Genomic DNA, 18,370 nt, shown 5'->3' on the forward strand with positions numbered 1-18,370 from the left:
AAACCACACCTGTAGTGAGTAATCACCGCTACCAAGCAACTAACAACTAGGTTTAGACAACAAGCCTTGAATTTCACAGAATCTAAGACAAAAGTAAGTTAACTCAGAGCCTACCTTAACCAGCCAGATGATAATCCAACGAGACAAACCAAAGCACAGAGTAGATAATTGTGCACTGTAGAGTCTCCTGATGTCATAACTGGTACAATCTTTGCAGGCACCATCAGACTATCATTACATGTGTGTCTGTAGAATTCTGTGTTGATGTGACAAACCTTTCCTCACGTCTATCCATTTAGGTATTGAAGCCCAAGGCCAGTGATTAAAAACAACATAGGTAATTGTGTACTGTAGAGTCTCCCGATGTAATAATTGGTTCAATCTTTGCAGGCAATATCAGACTATGATTACATGTGTGTCTGTAAATTTCTGTGTTGAAGTGACATGCTGTTCCTGACTTCTCCCTATTTAGGTATGAACACACAAGGCTGACGATTATAAGCAAAATGGGTAATTCTGCAATGTAGAGCCTCAAACTTTGCAATTTTCCTCAGAATGGTAGTGTGAATATATATTTCCATTTTGGTTAAAATCAGACAACCTATGATAGCATTTCAGTGATATGATAATGGTGCCCCTTTGATCAATGCCACATATAGTCAAAAAGTCAACATTATTTGATAATTATTTAGTTTCAGACTTTAAAGATTAAGTGCAAATTTTATATTATTAACGAATGTGTCAAAACTAAACATGTTTGAAAAGCATTGCAATTGCAAAGTTGTTTGGACTCTGCAAAGATTCATTTGAGTCCAAGTTTGTGTTGCCAAATTTAACTATGTAGGAGATATACTAGATTTTTTAGTATAGTGCCCCCAAGTGGCCATTTCCCTTGAAACCTGACTATGTCTTAGAGAATGCATACATGACAATGCAATTCAAGTTTGATGTGGATTGACCAATGCTTAGCCTGTAAAATCTGTACTGAATGCTGATTGGCTGATGGTATCAGTCCTTTTTGGAGATATAGTATCCCTGTTTTAGGTCCTACTCCATACATGCATACAGATGTTATGTACCAGTTTCACATTAGCTGGACAATCTGAGTAGGTGTGATAGTTTCTTGCCTGTGATAGCGCCCCCTATTTAAGCAGGTGCACCAAAATGGTTGACTTGCCCCATATCCACTTGGGGTACATGTCTGTAAAGTTTGGTGTCATTGCATTGAAGGGTTCAACTTATTTGATTGGCATGTACAAACTACACAGTATAGAAATCCCCAGATCTTTTGATATTTATTAAACTTCAGACTCTTGTGAATGTCTGGATACCAGATGTGTGTAGCTTTAGTGAAAATCCTAGGAGTTAGTGCTCCTAAATGTGTGTGTCAAAATATAAGTGGGTGGAGCTTATGGCTACTTTTTGTAGACTGGAAGACTAGTAATTACCTGAAAAAAGAATTTTGTCTGTGTAACATTTGCCCGAGTGCCGCAGGGTGCAGAACAGGACGCACATACTCCCTCGACTTTGTGAAACATTTAATGACATCAAACGTATAAGACAATGGTGGCACTCACACATAACATGAACAGTGAACATAAATACACTTTAAGAAGCAGTTATGTCCTGGCCTCTGACGTCACACGTACAGTTCACTGTTTCTGTACCAAGTAACAAAGCTCTCTTTCCTGTACCCCAGCCTGCGGGTGTGTGCAGGGCGTGTGTGACAACCGCCCAGAAGCCCACGGCACGTGTAAGTCAGGCTCCTGCAAGCCAGGTTTCTCTGGGCAGCTCTGTGATAAGCACACCCAGCCCTGCGGGCCCAAGCAGCCGTGCCACGCCCATGCTGACTGTGTCTACAGCGAAGGAGAGCTCATGTGAGTGCCCCGCCTTTGCCCCGTCCTTAATCTGCCCTTAACCCCACTATCGTTAACCGACTTGAGTGGTTGGAGAAGCAGGAGGGAAAGCTCCACCCTGGGACTTGGTAGTGATGTTTAAAGGCAACTAGTTCTTTTCTTCTTTTAGTCAAGGGTTGTAATAGGTTTGGTTTCGGTTAAGATAGAAGTAAGGCTGTTTTTTTTTATTCACTTCATCATATGGTATGAAGATGTGAAGGAACGAATCTTTCCTGTCAGGGAGATGTGTGTTTCATTTTACTTGTGTATCTTTGTTCAAGGTGTGTGTGTAAGCTGGGTTTCAAAGGGAATGGATTCCTGTGTGTGGAGAGCGACCCGTGTACTTCACCTCCCAACGGAGGCTGCAGTAACAACGTAGGTCAAGAATGCATTTGTGTGTGTTGGTCTGCGTGCGCATGTGTGTGCGTGTGTGTGTTTCTGAATGTCTTTGTTCTCTCTCTCTCAGGCTAGGTGTATAAAAACTGGACCAGGCACCCGCAGGTGTGAGTGTCTGAAGGGGTGGAAAGAGGATGGAGATGAATGCCAGCCTGTCAATAACTGTGCGGAGCCCTCTAGAGGCGGGTGCCATCCCAACGCGTCATGCGTCCACGTAGGCCCAGGACAGGTGAGACGGGCTGCTGCTTAACCCAGACACTCAGTCCAGCACAGACTCTAGACTAAGGGCACTTGCACAGCATAATGTGTCATGGATGTTGCCTTAGAGCCACTTTTGCCTACTCTACATCAGTCCTTTGTACATCTCTCCATTGTTCCATCCATCCATCCATCCATCCATCCATCCATCCATCCATCCAGACATTCATTCAGCCTCTTTGTTTGCTGAGCTTGTCAGTCATTCTTTCTGTTTTTTTCCAGAATTACTGTATGTGCAAGAAGAATTACCGTGGCAATGGGAAAGATTGTGAAGCTATCAATCAGTGTGTAAATCAAATGGGAGGATGTCATCAGCATGTTAGTGTGACACACACACACACACACACACACACACACACACACACACACACACACACGCACACACACACTTTCAGATGAGTTAACATCATAATAGCATTACACCATTACATGAGATGGTCATACCATTATTGTGGGAGTTAAATGATCACATTATTCCGCCAGGCTTCTTGCTTGTTTGGGAATCAAGGGCGGTTTGAGTGTGTATGTCAGATGGGTTATTCAGGAGATGGGAGCATCTGCTATGGAACCCTGGTACAGGTATGACAGCAGAATACTACACGGTTTATTAGTATTTCAGTGATTTTAGATAATGCTCTGCCATATGTTAGACTTCACAGAATTTAATCACACTGAATATGAACACCTGAACACTGAGAAACATGAATATCCTCACATAAACAGGATTATTTACATTTTCTTCTAAAGGAAGTGGAAAACAATCCTGATCTGAGTGAATTCAATACGTGGTTGACTGTAAGTTTCAGTCTGTACTTTTTTGAGAATTAAGATATAAAGTCTATCTAAATTATTGATAAAAACATTTTGTGTAAGTATTTACGAGTATTTTATGCAGATTGTGTTAATAATTAATATGTTCCTAAGTCACTTTTTGGAACTGATCTTTGAAGGACTGAGGCAAAGTGTATATCAGAGGTAAAGGGTAATATGTGTGCTCTGTGGGGAATTATTACGGGTGTTCAGAGTGTCTCCTCTGGAATGGGCTGCAGCGAGCAGACCTCAAGGACATGCTGACCGAAGGCCAGAACATGACTCTATTTGTGCCATCGGAACAAGCCATCGGCACCCTGAGCAAAGAGGACCAGGATTACTGGCTGGCCGTCAGCAACCTTCCAAGTCTGGTCAAGTGAGTTCACTATCACAGTGCAATCTGCACTAGTGTAATCTGGACAGTCACCTTGCCACATCTCTTTGGGTTGCATACACAGTTCCTCTTGGTGTAAAATTAAGAGTGGTCAGTCATGAAATGCAGTGGAATTTCATATGATATTTAATGACTCTTAATGGTTGGTCATAATTGGTGTGTTCATTCTGTCGTCAGGAGTCACATGGTTTCTGGGTTCTTTGCTTTGGCTGAGCTTCGGAGTTCACCTTCTCCAGAACTAGTTTCACTTTTGAAAAAGACACTTCCTGTTTCCTGGACCAATGAGGTAAAAAGACTGTGGGGATTCTATCATTCTATCTTTATAGTCACTCACACACACACACACACACACACACACACACACACACACACACACACACACACACACACACACACACAGACTCACCAACACCTATACATTCCAAGCAGTTTCATTTAAAAAAAGGCTGTAATGAAGGGGATTTTCTCACTGGGTATATTCTGTATTCTTCATTAGTCCACCAGAGTGGCTGGAGCTAAAATTGTATCAGGAGACATTGTTGCCAAGAATGGATTCATTCACCTGATCGACACAGCAAGTGTTAAAAAAAACCCTCAAAAATGCAGTGGAATCCTTGTACTGTTATGTAGTGGAAATGATAGACTGGTGTTTCTTTGCCAGGTTCATCTCTGATTGTAAGCTCAGCGAAGGTTTACTTGAGGTGCTGAACCAGAGACCACAGTTCTCTCTCTTCAGGGACATGCTTCTTGTGGGTATCCCCTAATGCTCTTCTTGTAGGTCTGTCATACTGCCAGTCTCTCACAGGGAAGGATATGATTGTCTCTCCTTAGCTTTTATGGTGTAAGCATCATTAACATGATTAAATTTAGCTTTTCTGGTGCTTTAGAAATTCAACTTGACTGAGGAAATGGAGAGCGCCTCTGGTTTTACATTGTTCGCACCTACGGACAGTGCTATTACTGAATATCTGAAGAACACCGGTGAAAGCTCATTGGTACTGTACACACACACACAAACACACACACATGTTTGGTGTTTGTTTATATGTGATAGTGTCTGATTTCTTCAAACTAGGACCTGAATGTGATGCGTTACCACATTGTGCTGGGTGACACCCTGAGGCAGGCGGACCTGCAGGATGGCCTGTACAAAGACACCATGCTGGGTTTCTCCTGTCAGATAGGCATTTTCTGCAAAGACAGTAACGTAGGTCGACTCTTTACCCCTGTGAACGGGGAAATCATAGGAACATATGGGATGTAGGAGAGATGTGCGTTAAACCACCCAGTACACATGAGAACAGCTACTCTGTTCCCAGTCAACTGTGGAAAATGGAGCCTAAATGCTCACAGACATGCAGACAGACACTCACAGACAGAGACTCAAAGACACTCACAGACCCACACAAACATGTCTCCGTCTTCCCACAGTAACGCTAGTGAGTGAGGAACAGTCGAACCCTTTCATACAAAGAGGGCATCGAGAGCCGCACACTTAATAAATCTCTCTCTCTCCTTCTGTCTTTCCTTCTCAGTGGTGGGTGAATAAGGCTCCGGTGACTGCTACGGACATTTTGACTTCTAAGGGGGTCATCCATGAAGTGTCTGCTGTACTGAAGGTGCCCAGGAACCGCTGTGACACAGCGTCCACCAAGATCGTCCAGGTGATTCCCTCTGCTGTGCACAGCTCTCCCAGACTCTCTCACCCACCGAACACCTTCACAGGCAACAGGGCAGACCCACTTTGCTGAGCTGTTTGTCAGGCATGAGTTTGTGATCTTCTGGAATAACACTGTATGCAGGGGCAGTGCATGGACTGCTTTCACCCAACTGAGAGCCGTTGTCCCCCTGGAACCCAGCAAGTATTCACGGTAAAATCAATGGCACGTCTCTAAAACAAGCTATTCATCTAAAACACATGCATTAATTACTTTATGTGCCACCGTTTACAACCATAATCTAGTCAGTTTAACCAAACATTAGTTTAGCTTTTTAAATCTATTCAGTGCTCATTTGGGAGTGTGGCTGTGTTTCATAGATGTGGCTAATGGCATTTTTACATTTACATTACATTTACTGTTTTTACATTTAAATTTCCATTTTTACATTTTTGCATTGAATTCAATATTATGTTCTTGTTCATATAATTTTGTTTTTATCGGTGTCACTATTGTTAATAAGACTTCAGTCTCAGCTGGGTTTCTGGGTAAAATGAACATTTAAATGGAGCAGACTGACATGTCCTGATTTTGTCTCTTTTTTTTGCCCAAAGTCCATAAAAAGGACCAAATGTGCATATAGCAGGAGGAAACACGGGATGTTCATTGGCTGTGAGGCTTCCTGTCAAAAACGGACCATCGTACGTGAGATTTTTAAATTGCTTTCTTCTGTAAGTTGTTTAAATGATGGTGCTGAATTTTGCACATGTTGGATTGAGAATGTTTTAACAATGATGTGATTTTACTGTTATTTTGTCATCATTAAGTTTTGATTGGAGGGAGGTTCCCTCTCTTGTTTTCTCTCTCTCCCTCTCTGTAGGTAAGGAAGTGTTGCGAGGGCTTTTATGGTGTTAACTGTGAGAGCTGTCCAGGGCCAGAAGGCCAGCCCTGTTTTGATAACGGTGTGTGTGTGGACGGTATTAATGGTACAGGAGCGTGTCGGTGCAACCCTGGCTTTAACGGCACAGCCTGCGAGTCCTGCCAGACGGGAAAGTACGGCATCCACTGTGACCAAGGTATTCCGCCATGGAATCTACCTTTGTAACGTACCTTTGTAATGTACAATAATGTAAGTTCCCAATACACTACAGGTAAAAGCTTGTTAAAGCTCCACATATTTCTCTCAGTCGTATTTGTTCCCTTTTTCCCTTTTTCTCTCTTTTTCTCTCACTGCAGACTGTAAGTGTGTGAATGGTCACTGTAATGATGGTCAGGAGGGGGATGGCACCTACGAATGTGACGTTGGATGGAGAGGAACACTCTGCTCTATAGGTGAGGAATTACACACACACACACACACACACACACACACACACACACACACACACACACACACATACACACACACACACACACAAATTTAATTTCTTTTTTGTGGTGAGAAAATAAACTTAGCTCCGTGTTTTATTTCAGCCATAACCACAGACTCATGTAAAGGGACATGCCACACCAGTGCAAAGTAAGCGAGACCCTCTCACTCTCAGCCCCCTCTCACTCTCAGCTCCCTCTCACTCTCAGCCCCTCTCACTCCCTGATCCCTCTCACTCTCAGCACCCTCTCACTCTCAGCCCCTCTCACTCTCAGCCCCCTCTCACTCTCAGCCCCTCTTCTCTCTGACTCCTCTCACTCTCTGAAACATCTCATGCTCATACTCCTCTTTCTGGGACCTCTAATATACCTTTATATTTGTCCTAAAATGTGCGTGTTTTGTTATAACTTTGTTTGAATGTGTGTGTGGTTTTCAGTTGTCTACTGAACGTAGCAGATAATTCATATTACTGTAGATGTGCAGCTGGTTACCAGGGCAACGGTACATACTGTACAGGTAGGTAGTGGTTTAAAGATTTGCCCCCTGTCACGTTACAAAGTGAAGTTTGAGACTCGGCTCTGTTTGTATTTGTGTGTGGGTGTGTGTTTCCTCGGCGGTGAACGCTTGCGCGAAGGATAATGGCAGATGCTCCTCCAGCGCTGTGTGTAAGATAACTATCCCAGGACGCAGGAAATGTGTGTAACCCAGGTTATGCAGGGGATGGAAAAGTGTGTGTGTGTAAGTCTGACATGTCTCAGTTTCAGTTGTGATGTTTCTTGAGTGTGCATGTGTTTGTGTGTGTGTGTGTGTGTGTGCATGTGCGTGCATGTGCGTGCATGTGCGTGTGTGTGTGTGTGTGTGTGTGTGAGTGTGTGTGTGTGTGTGTGTGTGTTTGGGCACTGTAATGTGCTGTTGGGGCCAGTGTACTGTTCATTCCTTTGTGCGTCATGTTGATGACTTTGGCCCTCTGATTCTCCAGCAATCAATCCATGTCTGGACGGTAGTGGAAGCCGCAGTGCCTATGCAGACTGTGTACACACAGGCCCAAACAAGGTTGGTTCCCCGAGCATGTGCATGCGCATGTGCATCTGTGCTTGGTTGTCATATGTGTAACCTAGGGGTCGTAAGGGCAGCACAAAACAATCAAAACCCTGCCATTAAACAATCTAACAAGCAGAGCATTACAGGCTAAGAACATTAGAGAGTGAACATAAGACTTAAAGCTTAATGCCAAATACAACAGGGGAGTATACGAGCAGCCAAGGGAAATGGACAGCTAAAGAGGACTACTTAGAGGAGGAGTAAAGAACACCTCCCAGGAGGAGCAAGGAGCCAAAACCAAAGCAGGAGGTGTATGGTTAGGCAGAAAGACCCGAGAGGTGCCAACACCAAAGACACAAAAGACAGAGGAGATCCTGACAGAATGCTAGAGTATTGCTTTTTAGTAGATTCACAACAACAACAACTATGACTACTATTACTACTACTGCTACTACTACTACTACTACTACTACTACTACTACTACTACTACTAATACTTATTCTAATACTAAAACTAATGCTACTACTAGTACTTCTATTAATACTAATACTACTACTATTATTAATACTAATACTTCTAAAACTAATATTAACTTATGTAACAAACTTAACTTATGAACCAGGTTCTGATTCTCAGTAATAGAGGCTACAACCCAATTGGTTTTAAATACCTGAATTTGACTTCAATCGCAAAAATTAAGTGAAGAAATAAAAACACTGTTCACTATGCTTTCAGACAGCATGTGTGTGCAAAGCAGGCTACTCTGGAAATGGACAGCAGTGTAATCCTATCAATTTGTGTTACAAGGTAAGAAAGCCTCTGGACTATGAGCCCAGCACAGCAAAACCCATTTGCCTGTAAAATGCACTCAGCAGCCTATCTTGTACTTACACTCACTAGATATTAGGTACAGAGTGTTATCATGCACAGGAGTGTTGCTGGGGTTTTTACATGTGGAACTGAGATCCACCGACCAAAATTAACCAGTCAGCTGCAGCCTTGTAAATCATACCATTAATCAAGAGTTTAATGATGGCCAACATAAACTATGCACAGCAACCAGATATTCAGTCTCTAACTGTGCACTGGCCGTTTCTACCTTAAAGTGGCGATCAACTAACTAACTGATATTTTAGGACCTCTCCTAAAGTGTTCTGGATCATATTAAGAAGTCTGGAGTTCCCTTTGACCAGATAGGTAGTAATGAAGACAGCTGTAATTTGGAATCCCCAGGAATCTGTTCTTGGTCCACTTTTATTTAAGTTATACATGCTCCGATTAGGCCAGTTCTACAACACAATAAGATTTCCTATCAATGTTATGCAGATGACACACACATATACACTTAGTTCTCTCACTGGATGATTATCCTAATAGACACTCTGTCTCTGTTTCTAGCACATAAATAACTGAATGACCAGAATTTCCTGAAAGTAAATAAAGACAAAACAGAGGTTATGATATTTGGCAACAGAGCAGAGAATCTCTAAATTGTTCTCTATCATGAATCTAGGGATCTAAAAATGTAGTAAGAAATCTTAGCGTTAGAAAGTTCTTGGAGATCTAATAGACCCAGGACTGACCTTTACTGGCCATATCAAATGAATTATAAGAAACTATAAGGGTATTAAGAAAGGCTTAATCTTCCAACAAGACCTTGGACACTTTTGCATGCTTTTATCTCCAACCAGGTTCACTAATACCGGTTGACTACTAGTATATATTTGGATGACTTGATCAAAGAGTAAAAACCCAGTAGGTCTCTGAGATCTAAGGATACAAGGCCCAGAATGTGGAGCTCAAAATTCAAACCAAACACGGAGAAGCAGCATTCATTTATTAGTTATTGCTGTGTAAATCAGATGTAAATATTTTTCACAAAAGCTTCCTGAGGTTATAGATCTCGGGATGAAAAACAATTTTATTATTTCATTATTTTATTTCATTCACTATTTTTGTGTGTTTGTCTGACGCGCTTTGAATTGGCACTGTGTATGAAAAGTGCTCTACACATAAACTTGCCTTGTTTTGCCTTCACCTAAAGTAGCTGGTGTATGCATGTAATCTGGCATCACAGGGTTTGGCATATGTGACTGCACTGAGCCCTAACGTAATAAATGAATGTGAATAGCTGTAATCTATTCATCTGATCCTTGTCAGAAAAATGGAGGCTGCCACAAGCAAGCTATCTGTATGATGAAAGGACCAGGGGAGAGGAACTGTACCTGTCGCAAGGACTACATGGGAGATGGGATGACCTGCAAAAGTAACGTCATGCAGGTGAGAGCCAAGGAGCGTTCTCTCTCTCTCTCTCTCTCTCTCTCTCTCTCTCTCTCTCTCTCTCTCTCTCTCGCTCTCTGGCTCTCTCTCGCGCTCTCTCTCTCTCTCATGCTCTCTCTCTCTCTCTCTCTCTCTCTCTCTCTCTCTCTCTCTCACTCACACACACACATACTCTCTGCCGTCTCATTTTCACTAACTTAAATGTGTCTCCCATTGTGCCTTCAGGAGCTCCGAAACAGAGAGCTGACAAGTTTCTTCTACAGTGTGTTAGTGAGTCTCAGTCATTCATTTGAATTGTATTATTGATGTGTTTTTTAATAATTATTTTTCTGTTTTCTTGAACCCTGTGTTACAAAATATTAGTTAATGCAGGCAGGAAATAATCAGCATATGTTTATGCTTTCAGTGGTCTGATGCTTATTTCCTACAAGGACTTGGTCCATACACTGTGTTTGCTCCTAACAATAAGGCACTTAAAAAGGCAGAAGTAAGTCCAAGTGTTTTATGAAACTGCCCAGTGTGCATGTTGAATGACTGGACCAACAGTCCTCTCGGTCACATCATAATCCTGCATCACTTCCCAGTACCAGAAACCAGAGAATAAAGAGAGCAACGCAGCGCTGTTCCTGTACCACATCGTGTCATGCCGTATCCTGATGCCGGAGGACCTGATGCAGCCCCGTAACCTCACCACGCTCAGCGGGGAAACGCTCACCATCTCCTACTCGGAGGTAGGCGTGCTGACCTCAACAGAAAAGAGCCACTTCACTCCCTGCAGTTCTACTGATATGTATAAACTGTGTGCAGGGCTCGATATATATCAATAACAAGGCCAAAGTGGTGTACAGCGATCAGGAGAGCAACAACGGGATTTTCCACGAGATCGACACGGTTCTCATCCCCCCCAGCTTCCAGAAGCTGAATGGAATGAATAAGTCTGCCAGCCTCGTAGGTGTCGGCATTTATCTTGAGACTGTCTTGCGTATGGAAGATGCAAACCACTAGTTCATTGATATTATCATGCAGCAAAGTAAATACCCTTGAAGGTTTTACCTCTTTTGACCAACTTTGTCAGACAAATCTCTTGATCTAATGTTAATGGTGTGAATAAATCCAGGTTTCCTCATCTATCAAATGATGCTAGGAATTATTTTGTTATTATTTATTTAAAAAAAAAACTTTGAAGAAATGAGCTTTCACATAGCAAACCCCTGACCTCAGCACCTGTTATTGCCTCTTTTACAGAAGTAGCTTCAGAGGAAATTTAACTTCCACTGTTAGATTAAGTCACTTTAAACCACTGAGAGCACAGGAATGAAGTTTAGATTCCACATGTTCCCAAACATAGCAAACAACACCAGCTGTACAGGGAGTGCACTTAGAGATTTTTTCAAAAACACCAAATGACCTCTAACCTGGACTTTATTTCACCATTTATTTCTGGCAGCCTGACCTCAAAGATGTAGCAAATGAACACGGCTTTAAGACATTTTTCAAACTGTTGGAGGTGCGTACAAGTAAAATCAAATCAAATCACTTTTTTTGTTGTCACTTTAGCACAAATGTGAAAGTGAGTGAAAAGCTTGAGTAGATAGTCCCCCACAGTCTGTAAGTACACAATGTATACACATTAAATACAGAATATATACACATTAACATACACCCTTTATGCTGTGTTTCCAGAAGGTATAAATATATAAGCTGTGAAATATACAGATGTACACATTTCTATTATAGAATATATGGATTATGTTCAAATACAAGGTGTGGATAGAGTTGTACATGACATAGTTGTGTCAGTAAAGGTTTAAATGTACTAGAATTGCATGGTATGATCTGTTCAGAAATTGTCCCTGTATTGTACCATACACACGGCAGTATGGACGACAGTGTGATGAAAGCTACAAGTCAAAGTTAGGAGTCAAGGTCATTTTTATTTGTTTGCTTGCTTTGTTTGCTTGTTTTGTTTTTATGGTTTGTTTTTATCAAATGGTTCTGGAATAAATTTTATTTTGAGCATTCAACCATGTAAATGGACCACCCAAAGCAAAACCTTCAAAAAAAGTGTTGCTGGCTTCTGCTCTGCAGAAAACACTCCACACTTTTGTGACTTGGTCTGTTGTTGCCAGGACACGGAGGTGATGGAGCGGGTGCAGGACCGCCTCCATCAGCCTGTCATGCTCTTCCTCCCCACCGACTCTACCATGGCTGCCCTGCCTCAGGAGCAGAAGGACTTCCTGTTCGGCCTGCAGAACCGCGCCCAGCTGAAGGAGTACCTGGAGTACCATGTCCTCCATGATATGAAGGTAAGGCAGTAAGTTCATTCAGTGCAGATGGTAGCAGGCTGGACCCAGTTCAGACAGAGCTCAGGAGGACCTACGTCACTGTTTAGAGCTCCACATGCCTGCTGTGCATTGTGTTTCTGATGGAAGTTCCAGCCATAGAGGAAACTGAAGCTTGTGCCCTTGTAATCCTGGGTATATATGCAATGATTTTGTATGTGTCTTGTTTAGATGCAGTCTGCAGAAATGATTCATTTCAGTTCAATGAAGACCCTTCAGGGTTCTGACGTCTCTGTGAGCTGCGTCGGAGAGGACAAAATAGTGAGTGATGGAAAAGTCTTGGACTCAGGAGAGGAGCTTCAGGAGAGCAAGGACCAATCAGGGAACAGAGAGCACTTTCCAATCTGTAGTTCAGTGTTGTGCTGTGTGTGAACTTGGGCCCTTCATCTTAAACAAGCCATGCTGAAAAGGATTGAATGTTATTTCTAAAGTTAAGTTACTTTACCATACTTAATATTATTGATATCACTCACTTTTTAGGGTGAACTGTACATCAGTGACAAAAGTTGTCAGATTGTAAAGAGGAACCTAAAGTTCAATGGAGGCTTGGTTTATGGTATTGACTGCTTGTTAACACCTCCCAGCCTTGGGGGGCGCTGTGATCAGAAGGACACTGTAGACATCACAGTAAGTTCCACATAATTCCGATCTATGCTGACAAAATCCTCTACTGATATGCAGCATGCATATTATATGCAAATTATATAAATTACATACTTCCTATTTTAAAAATGTTTCTTAGCTATGCTGCACTCTCATTTTGTATTATATATAGATTATATAAATGGTTTCTTTTCCTGTGGTAGATGCCTTGCAGATATTGTGCTGTTACAGTGTCATCTGATTGCCCTTCAATAAGTAAACCAAAGGTATGTTTTCTCTAATCACAAATCCATGCCCATTTCACTATGTACACATAAATGACTACCTTTCTAAAAAATCATAAATGCTTCATCCAACTCATACAAACACTATGTGAAAGATATTACATTTGTTTTATATGTATTTTTCCATGAAGATCTCTCATTTGAGTATGTTCCTGTAGTTACCTTAAGGCTAATCATTTCTATATGTTACATTTTATTTTAACATGTTTTTGGAATGCAGTCTATACAGGGGTGCGACCTGCCCAGATGCTTCTCATCTGTGAATGCTGGATGTCAGTCTGTGTGCACCATGGTCATATGGAAGCCCAAGTGCTGCTCAGGTTACTATGGCAGAGATTGTCTCGGTACAGTAGTCCAGACTTCATTCACATTTTACTACAACTCACTAATCATGTTGTTAATGGCAGCTATATATTTTTTATATGCTGTGTGTGTGTGTGTGTGTGTTTGTAAAACCCCAGAATAAGAAGAAGTGTGAGTGTAACCCTAACTACATTGGTGATGGTCTGGAGTGTGAGCTGAAGGTGCTTCCAGTGAATCGCTGCATGCAGGATAACGGCCAGTGTCACTCTGACGCTCAGTGCACTCACCTGCACTACCAGGGTGAGAGTTTCAGCCTCTCTCTGTGTAACTGGAATGTCCTAACATACATACAATAGATTTGGTAAGTGATTGGACAGTAGCACTGTACACCTTTTCTGCCACCCTGTTCTACAAGTAGTCCATTTCATGGTCACAGGAGTAGTAGGATGTGCAAAGAAGCCCAGGTGTCTGGTTTCTTCTTCCAGCTTCTCCTGGGGGATCCCCAGTCTTCCCCAGGCCAGCTTGGAGACGTAGTCCCTCCAGAATGTCCTCGGTCTACCCATAGTCCTCCTCCCTGTTGGCCATGTCTGGTATACCTACGGCAGGAGGTGACCACATGGCATCCTTATCAGATGCCTGAACCACTTCAACTGCCTGCTCTGCTTTACGCTCCTCCAAAGTTCATGAGCAGGTTATGGTTGGGAAATAGTAAATTGAGAACTTGAATTTATAGCTCAGCTCCCTCTTCACAGCTACAGTCTGCCACAGCGACCACATTACAGAAATTGCTGAACTTATCCTATGGTTGATATCACAATTCCTCTTGCCAACACTTGTGACCTCAGTTACTTAAACTCCTCCACTTGGGGTCAGGTTCTCGCCCAGAGGGAGTGTGCCACTCTTTCCCAGGAGATCACCATGTCCTTCAACTTGCCTCCTTTTCTGCTTAATGGTGTCCCTCACTGTTAAAGTCCACAACCGGGTTTTTGGGTTGACGCTATACCAGGCACTGAAAAAGATTTAGCCACAATGAACCTGCTTCCACAATGGAGATTTTGAACAGGGTCCACCCATACTCAGTGTCCCCAATTACTCCAGAAAGTACAAGAAGCTCTCTTCAAATCATTTGGGAAGGTGTTTCCAAGCAGACCCTCACTATATGTTTGGGGCTACCAGGTCTGACCGAGAATGTTCCCTGCCATCTGATCCAACTCAGCACCAGATTGTGATCTATTGACAGCTACACACCTTTCCACATGAGTGTTCAAAACATGGCCTCAGCCTCAGGTCAGATGACACAACCACAAAGTTAATCACTGACCTTTGGCCCAAGGTGCTCTGATAATATGTACACTTATGAGCAGGCTTGTGTTCAGACTTTGTCTTTGTTGTACACCAATCATGGATAGTACAGAAGTCAAATAACATCCCACCTCTTGCTTCAGATTGGGCAGAACATTCCTCCCAGTCACTCCTCTCCCGGTTTCCCAGTCATTGTCCACCATATTTGTTTTGTAATAAAATACTGTCTGTAATATTGTTTGTTCAGAATATCAACTTTCTTTGGTTTGTACTAGGGAAACCCTGCAAGAATGAAAGTTCTCACATTGGTTCTCCATTTGAGTGAAATATAAGTAACTGTATGGATAATTGTTTATTTCTTGGCTATCAGGGTGAAATTGTAGGGTTGAGGCTAAATGTGTAATCTACACTTTATCTGCTTTACCTCAGATAAGACTGTTTGGGTCTTCCATTACCGTTCTCCACTGGGAGTGTACAAACTCAACTGCACACAGGCCCAGGAGGCCTGCAATCAGGCGGGAGGCACTATTGCTACATAAACACAACTGTCCTACGCTCAGCAGGTGGGTGTAGATGCAAGTAGGCACACTGAACATCTGAGCAAGAGATAGAGATGGCTGTGCGGTATGTTTGACGTCCTATCTGTGGGCCACGCAGACTGGGTACAGTCTGTGTTCTGCCGGGTGGCTCGAGCAGGAGCGCGTGGCCTATCCCATGAGCTATTCCCACCCCAAATGTGGCTTTGGTCATGTGGGCATCATGGACTACGGCAAACAAACTGACCAGAGCAGGACCTGGGACACGTTCTGCTACCGGCCAAAGGGTAAGACCATGCAACTTATGACGGCGTATGACAAACATAAAACATGTTAAACCCCATAGTTCAACTATGACTCCTAACTCAAACCATAACCTCAGCCTCAAACCATAATCCCAATATTTAACTATAACACCAACCTTAAACATTAATTCCAACTTCAAGCCAAACTATATTGAGCCTCAAGTTTGCATTTAATACAAGAATCCATGCTGTTAAATATAGATGGTGTGTGTGTGTGCATGTTTATTTATTTGTTAATATTATTGTTTTACCAGATGTGAAATGTGAGTGTAAGATGGGCTACATTGGTGATGGATACACATGCACTGGAAACCTACTACAGGTTCTCTGCTCCAAGCCCAACTTTTCCAACTTTGTCAGTGAGTATAACAGCTTACAAGCTGCATGAAAAACATGTTCTGCACTTTCCAAACAGAATCCCTGGAGTATTAACGAAAACACTCCTGAGTAAACTGCATTACAGCCAGTTTGTTGTTACCAGAACATATTACTTCTGGTTTTATCAGAGTAGTTCTTAAGGACTAGCATTCTATGCTGTGTACATTGATGCACTGATATCAGATGCACTCATATCAGACTCTTGCCACCAGATTTGGCTCTAATGTTCCCCAGTAACTGACACTGACTGGCCTCATAAATTGTTCCCATCCCCAGCAAATCTTGAATTGCTCCAGAACTTCAGCATCAGGTCAAGAGTTTGTGAGGCGTCTCAGCAACATAACCACCCAGTCCACCCTGTTTGTGCCTGATAATGACGGTCTCTATGAGAACGAGGTAGCTTGGTCCTCTCCATACCACACAGATGTCTGCATTCTTCATGAGTCAAGATTAAAGGTGTTTCACACTCCCCCTCTCTCTGGAATAGACACTGTGCTACAGGGATTTAGAGCACCACCTGCTGGATGGGAGAGCTCTGGTGCTGCAAGATCTCATTACCGTCAGCCATGTTCGAACACATCTAGGACATACACTCAGTGTGAAAGGGGTTCCTAGCCTGCAGAGCCCCCAGACACTGGTAAACATTTACCTCATTTAAGCTGCATTATAGTTAGTGGATGTTCTAAACAATTACATTTACTTCAAGTCTAAATCAGGCATGCACAATGTCTCCTGAAAACTGTTAGTGGATGCAAATAATTAACATCAAAGTTTAACAGATCCTTTCTCCCTCCAGGCTTCCTCTGGATATGTCAATGACCGTTACATTATCGAATCTGACATTTTTGCATCCAATGGGATCATCCATGTGCTGCATGGACCACTGAAAGCTCCACCCCCTCCGGCCCCTTCCCTCCACCCCGCCCACAAGACAGGGATGGGCATCGGTGTTCTGTTACTCGTCATCCTTATCGTGGCTGGAGCATTTGTGGCCTACCATTTCTACACCCAGCAATCCAAGCCTTTCCAGTTCCACTACTTCAAGGTTAGTGTGGACATGGTGTGTCACAAGATAGCAACATGTTTTTAATATGCAAACAGAAAAATTAATCCAAACATGTGAAGAAAGATTTAATAAAAGGAAAATGAATTAGACTGTTATAGTGTGTATATGCAGTATGCAAGTATGTGTGTTTGGCTTTCAGGAAGATGAGAATGAAGACAGCAGCCCTTCTGGATCAGCCCCATACATCTCCAACCCCACGTATGAGTCCACACCTGCCCCCACTGACCCCCACCTCCCAGCAGATGAGGTAAGCAAAAGAATTACAGTTACAGATTACAGTTATGCATAATTACAGTTACAGACTGAAACAGAACAAAACTTTGTGCTGCCCGGTTCTAACACTGGACTGTGTTCAGAAGGATGACGAGCAGCAGATGGTTGCCAGTGGCGCTTATGATCTTCTGCAGGATAGCTGATGAGTTGTGGGATCTCACTCAGACACTCTCCGTACAGCTCAGAGCCTGAACTGCTGTAGAGCAGCAGGACACTCAAGTGCTGCAGTACCTTAGCAGACCATAAGAGGGCCGAAGAAAAAAAAGAAGGGCATTGAAGGGCAGTTTCATAAAGCTGAATTGAAATGAACTGGACATTGACGACCCAGTAAAATGGGAAGTACTTTTGTGATTGTGTGTAAAACTGTTTATGTCTCTGTGTGCATGTGTTGTGTGGTTGAATGTTTACATGTTTGTTGGCCTTGATTATTCCTTTGGTAGAACAAGTTTATGTTCATGTTACCACTACATGCACAAATAAACAAACAAAAGCATTTGTATCAGTTGTGATTCATAAACTCTAAGGTATATTTCACTGAACACAAATTTCTAATCAGCTGGATAACTTGAGACAAAAGTTGAGGCTATAATGTCCCCCTAGCCCTTCTGCCACTGTCTTCTCATGTGTGTAGCCTGGTCCAGAATCCAACACTGCACACAGTCTGTGATTTGGGAACAAGCCAGAATGGTGCAAGTTTCAGATACTCTGGACTGGGTTATAACAGGGTTATAAATACAAGTCTTATCTGATAGGAAAAAAAGTGTGTATTTAGTCTTTGATGCATTTTGAAAGGGCTGTATTCAAAATCCTTTCAGAATACAATAATACTCTCTGTGCCATTATTACTTGTTCTCGTTCTCTTGGTTTACTTTAAAA

At 42.5% G+C, this 18,370-nt stretch overlaps 1 long non-coding RNA gene and 1 pseudogene across 2 annotated transcripts; both read left to right on the forward strand.

Annotated features, from left to right (window-relative positions):
* Positions 1-1,691: 1,691 nt before the first annotated feature.
* On the forward strand, positions 1,692-2,450 carry LOC145659886 (uncharacterized). The gene is made up of 3 exons (XR_014126042.1): positions 1,692-1,877; positions 2,177-2,270; positions 2,362-2,450. It is a non-coding gene; the product is annotated as an uncharacterized LOC145659886 (long non-coding RNA).
* A 483-nt stretch (positions 2,451-2,933) lies between these two features.
* Positions 2,934-17,993, forward strand: LOC113568973 (stabilin-2-like; annotated as a pseudogene). The gene is made up of 38 exons (XR_014125964.1): positions 2,934-3,128; positions 3,297-3,344; positions 3,599-3,735; positions 3,931-4,039; positions 4,250-4,331; positions 4,396-4,502; positions 4,641-4,748; positions 4,829-4,960; positions 5,289-5,417; positions 5,556-5,624; positions 6,026-6,112; positions 6,292-6,487; positions 6,648-6,743; positions 6,885-6,930; positions 7,217-7,293; positions 7,392-7,518; positions 7,760-7,833; positions 8,558-8,629; positions 9,983-10,102; positions 10,328-10,372; positions 10,509-10,589; positions 10,687-10,833; positions 10,910-11,050; positions 11,550-11,609; positions 12,232-12,408; positions 12,616-12,705; positions 12,925-13,071; positions 13,251-13,313; positions 13,552-13,680; positions 13,793-13,934; positions 15,366-15,499; positions 15,594-15,759; positions 16,032-16,132; positions 16,432-16,551; positions 16,643-16,792; positions 16,952-17,200; positions 17,361-17,468; positions 17,578-17,993. The product of XR_014125964.1 is annotated as a stabilin-2-like (transcript).
* Positions 17,994-18,370: the final 377 nt, after the last annotated feature.

This window comes from Electrophorus electricus, chromosome 11 (genome assembly GCF_041902795.1).
Source record: "Electrophorus electricus isolate QZ-2024a chromosome 11, ASM4190279v1, whole genome shotgun sequence".
Classification (NCBI taxonomy): domain Eukaryota; kingdom Metazoa; phylum Chordata; class Actinopteri; order Gymnotiformes; family Gymnotidae; genus Electrophorus; species Electrophorus electricus.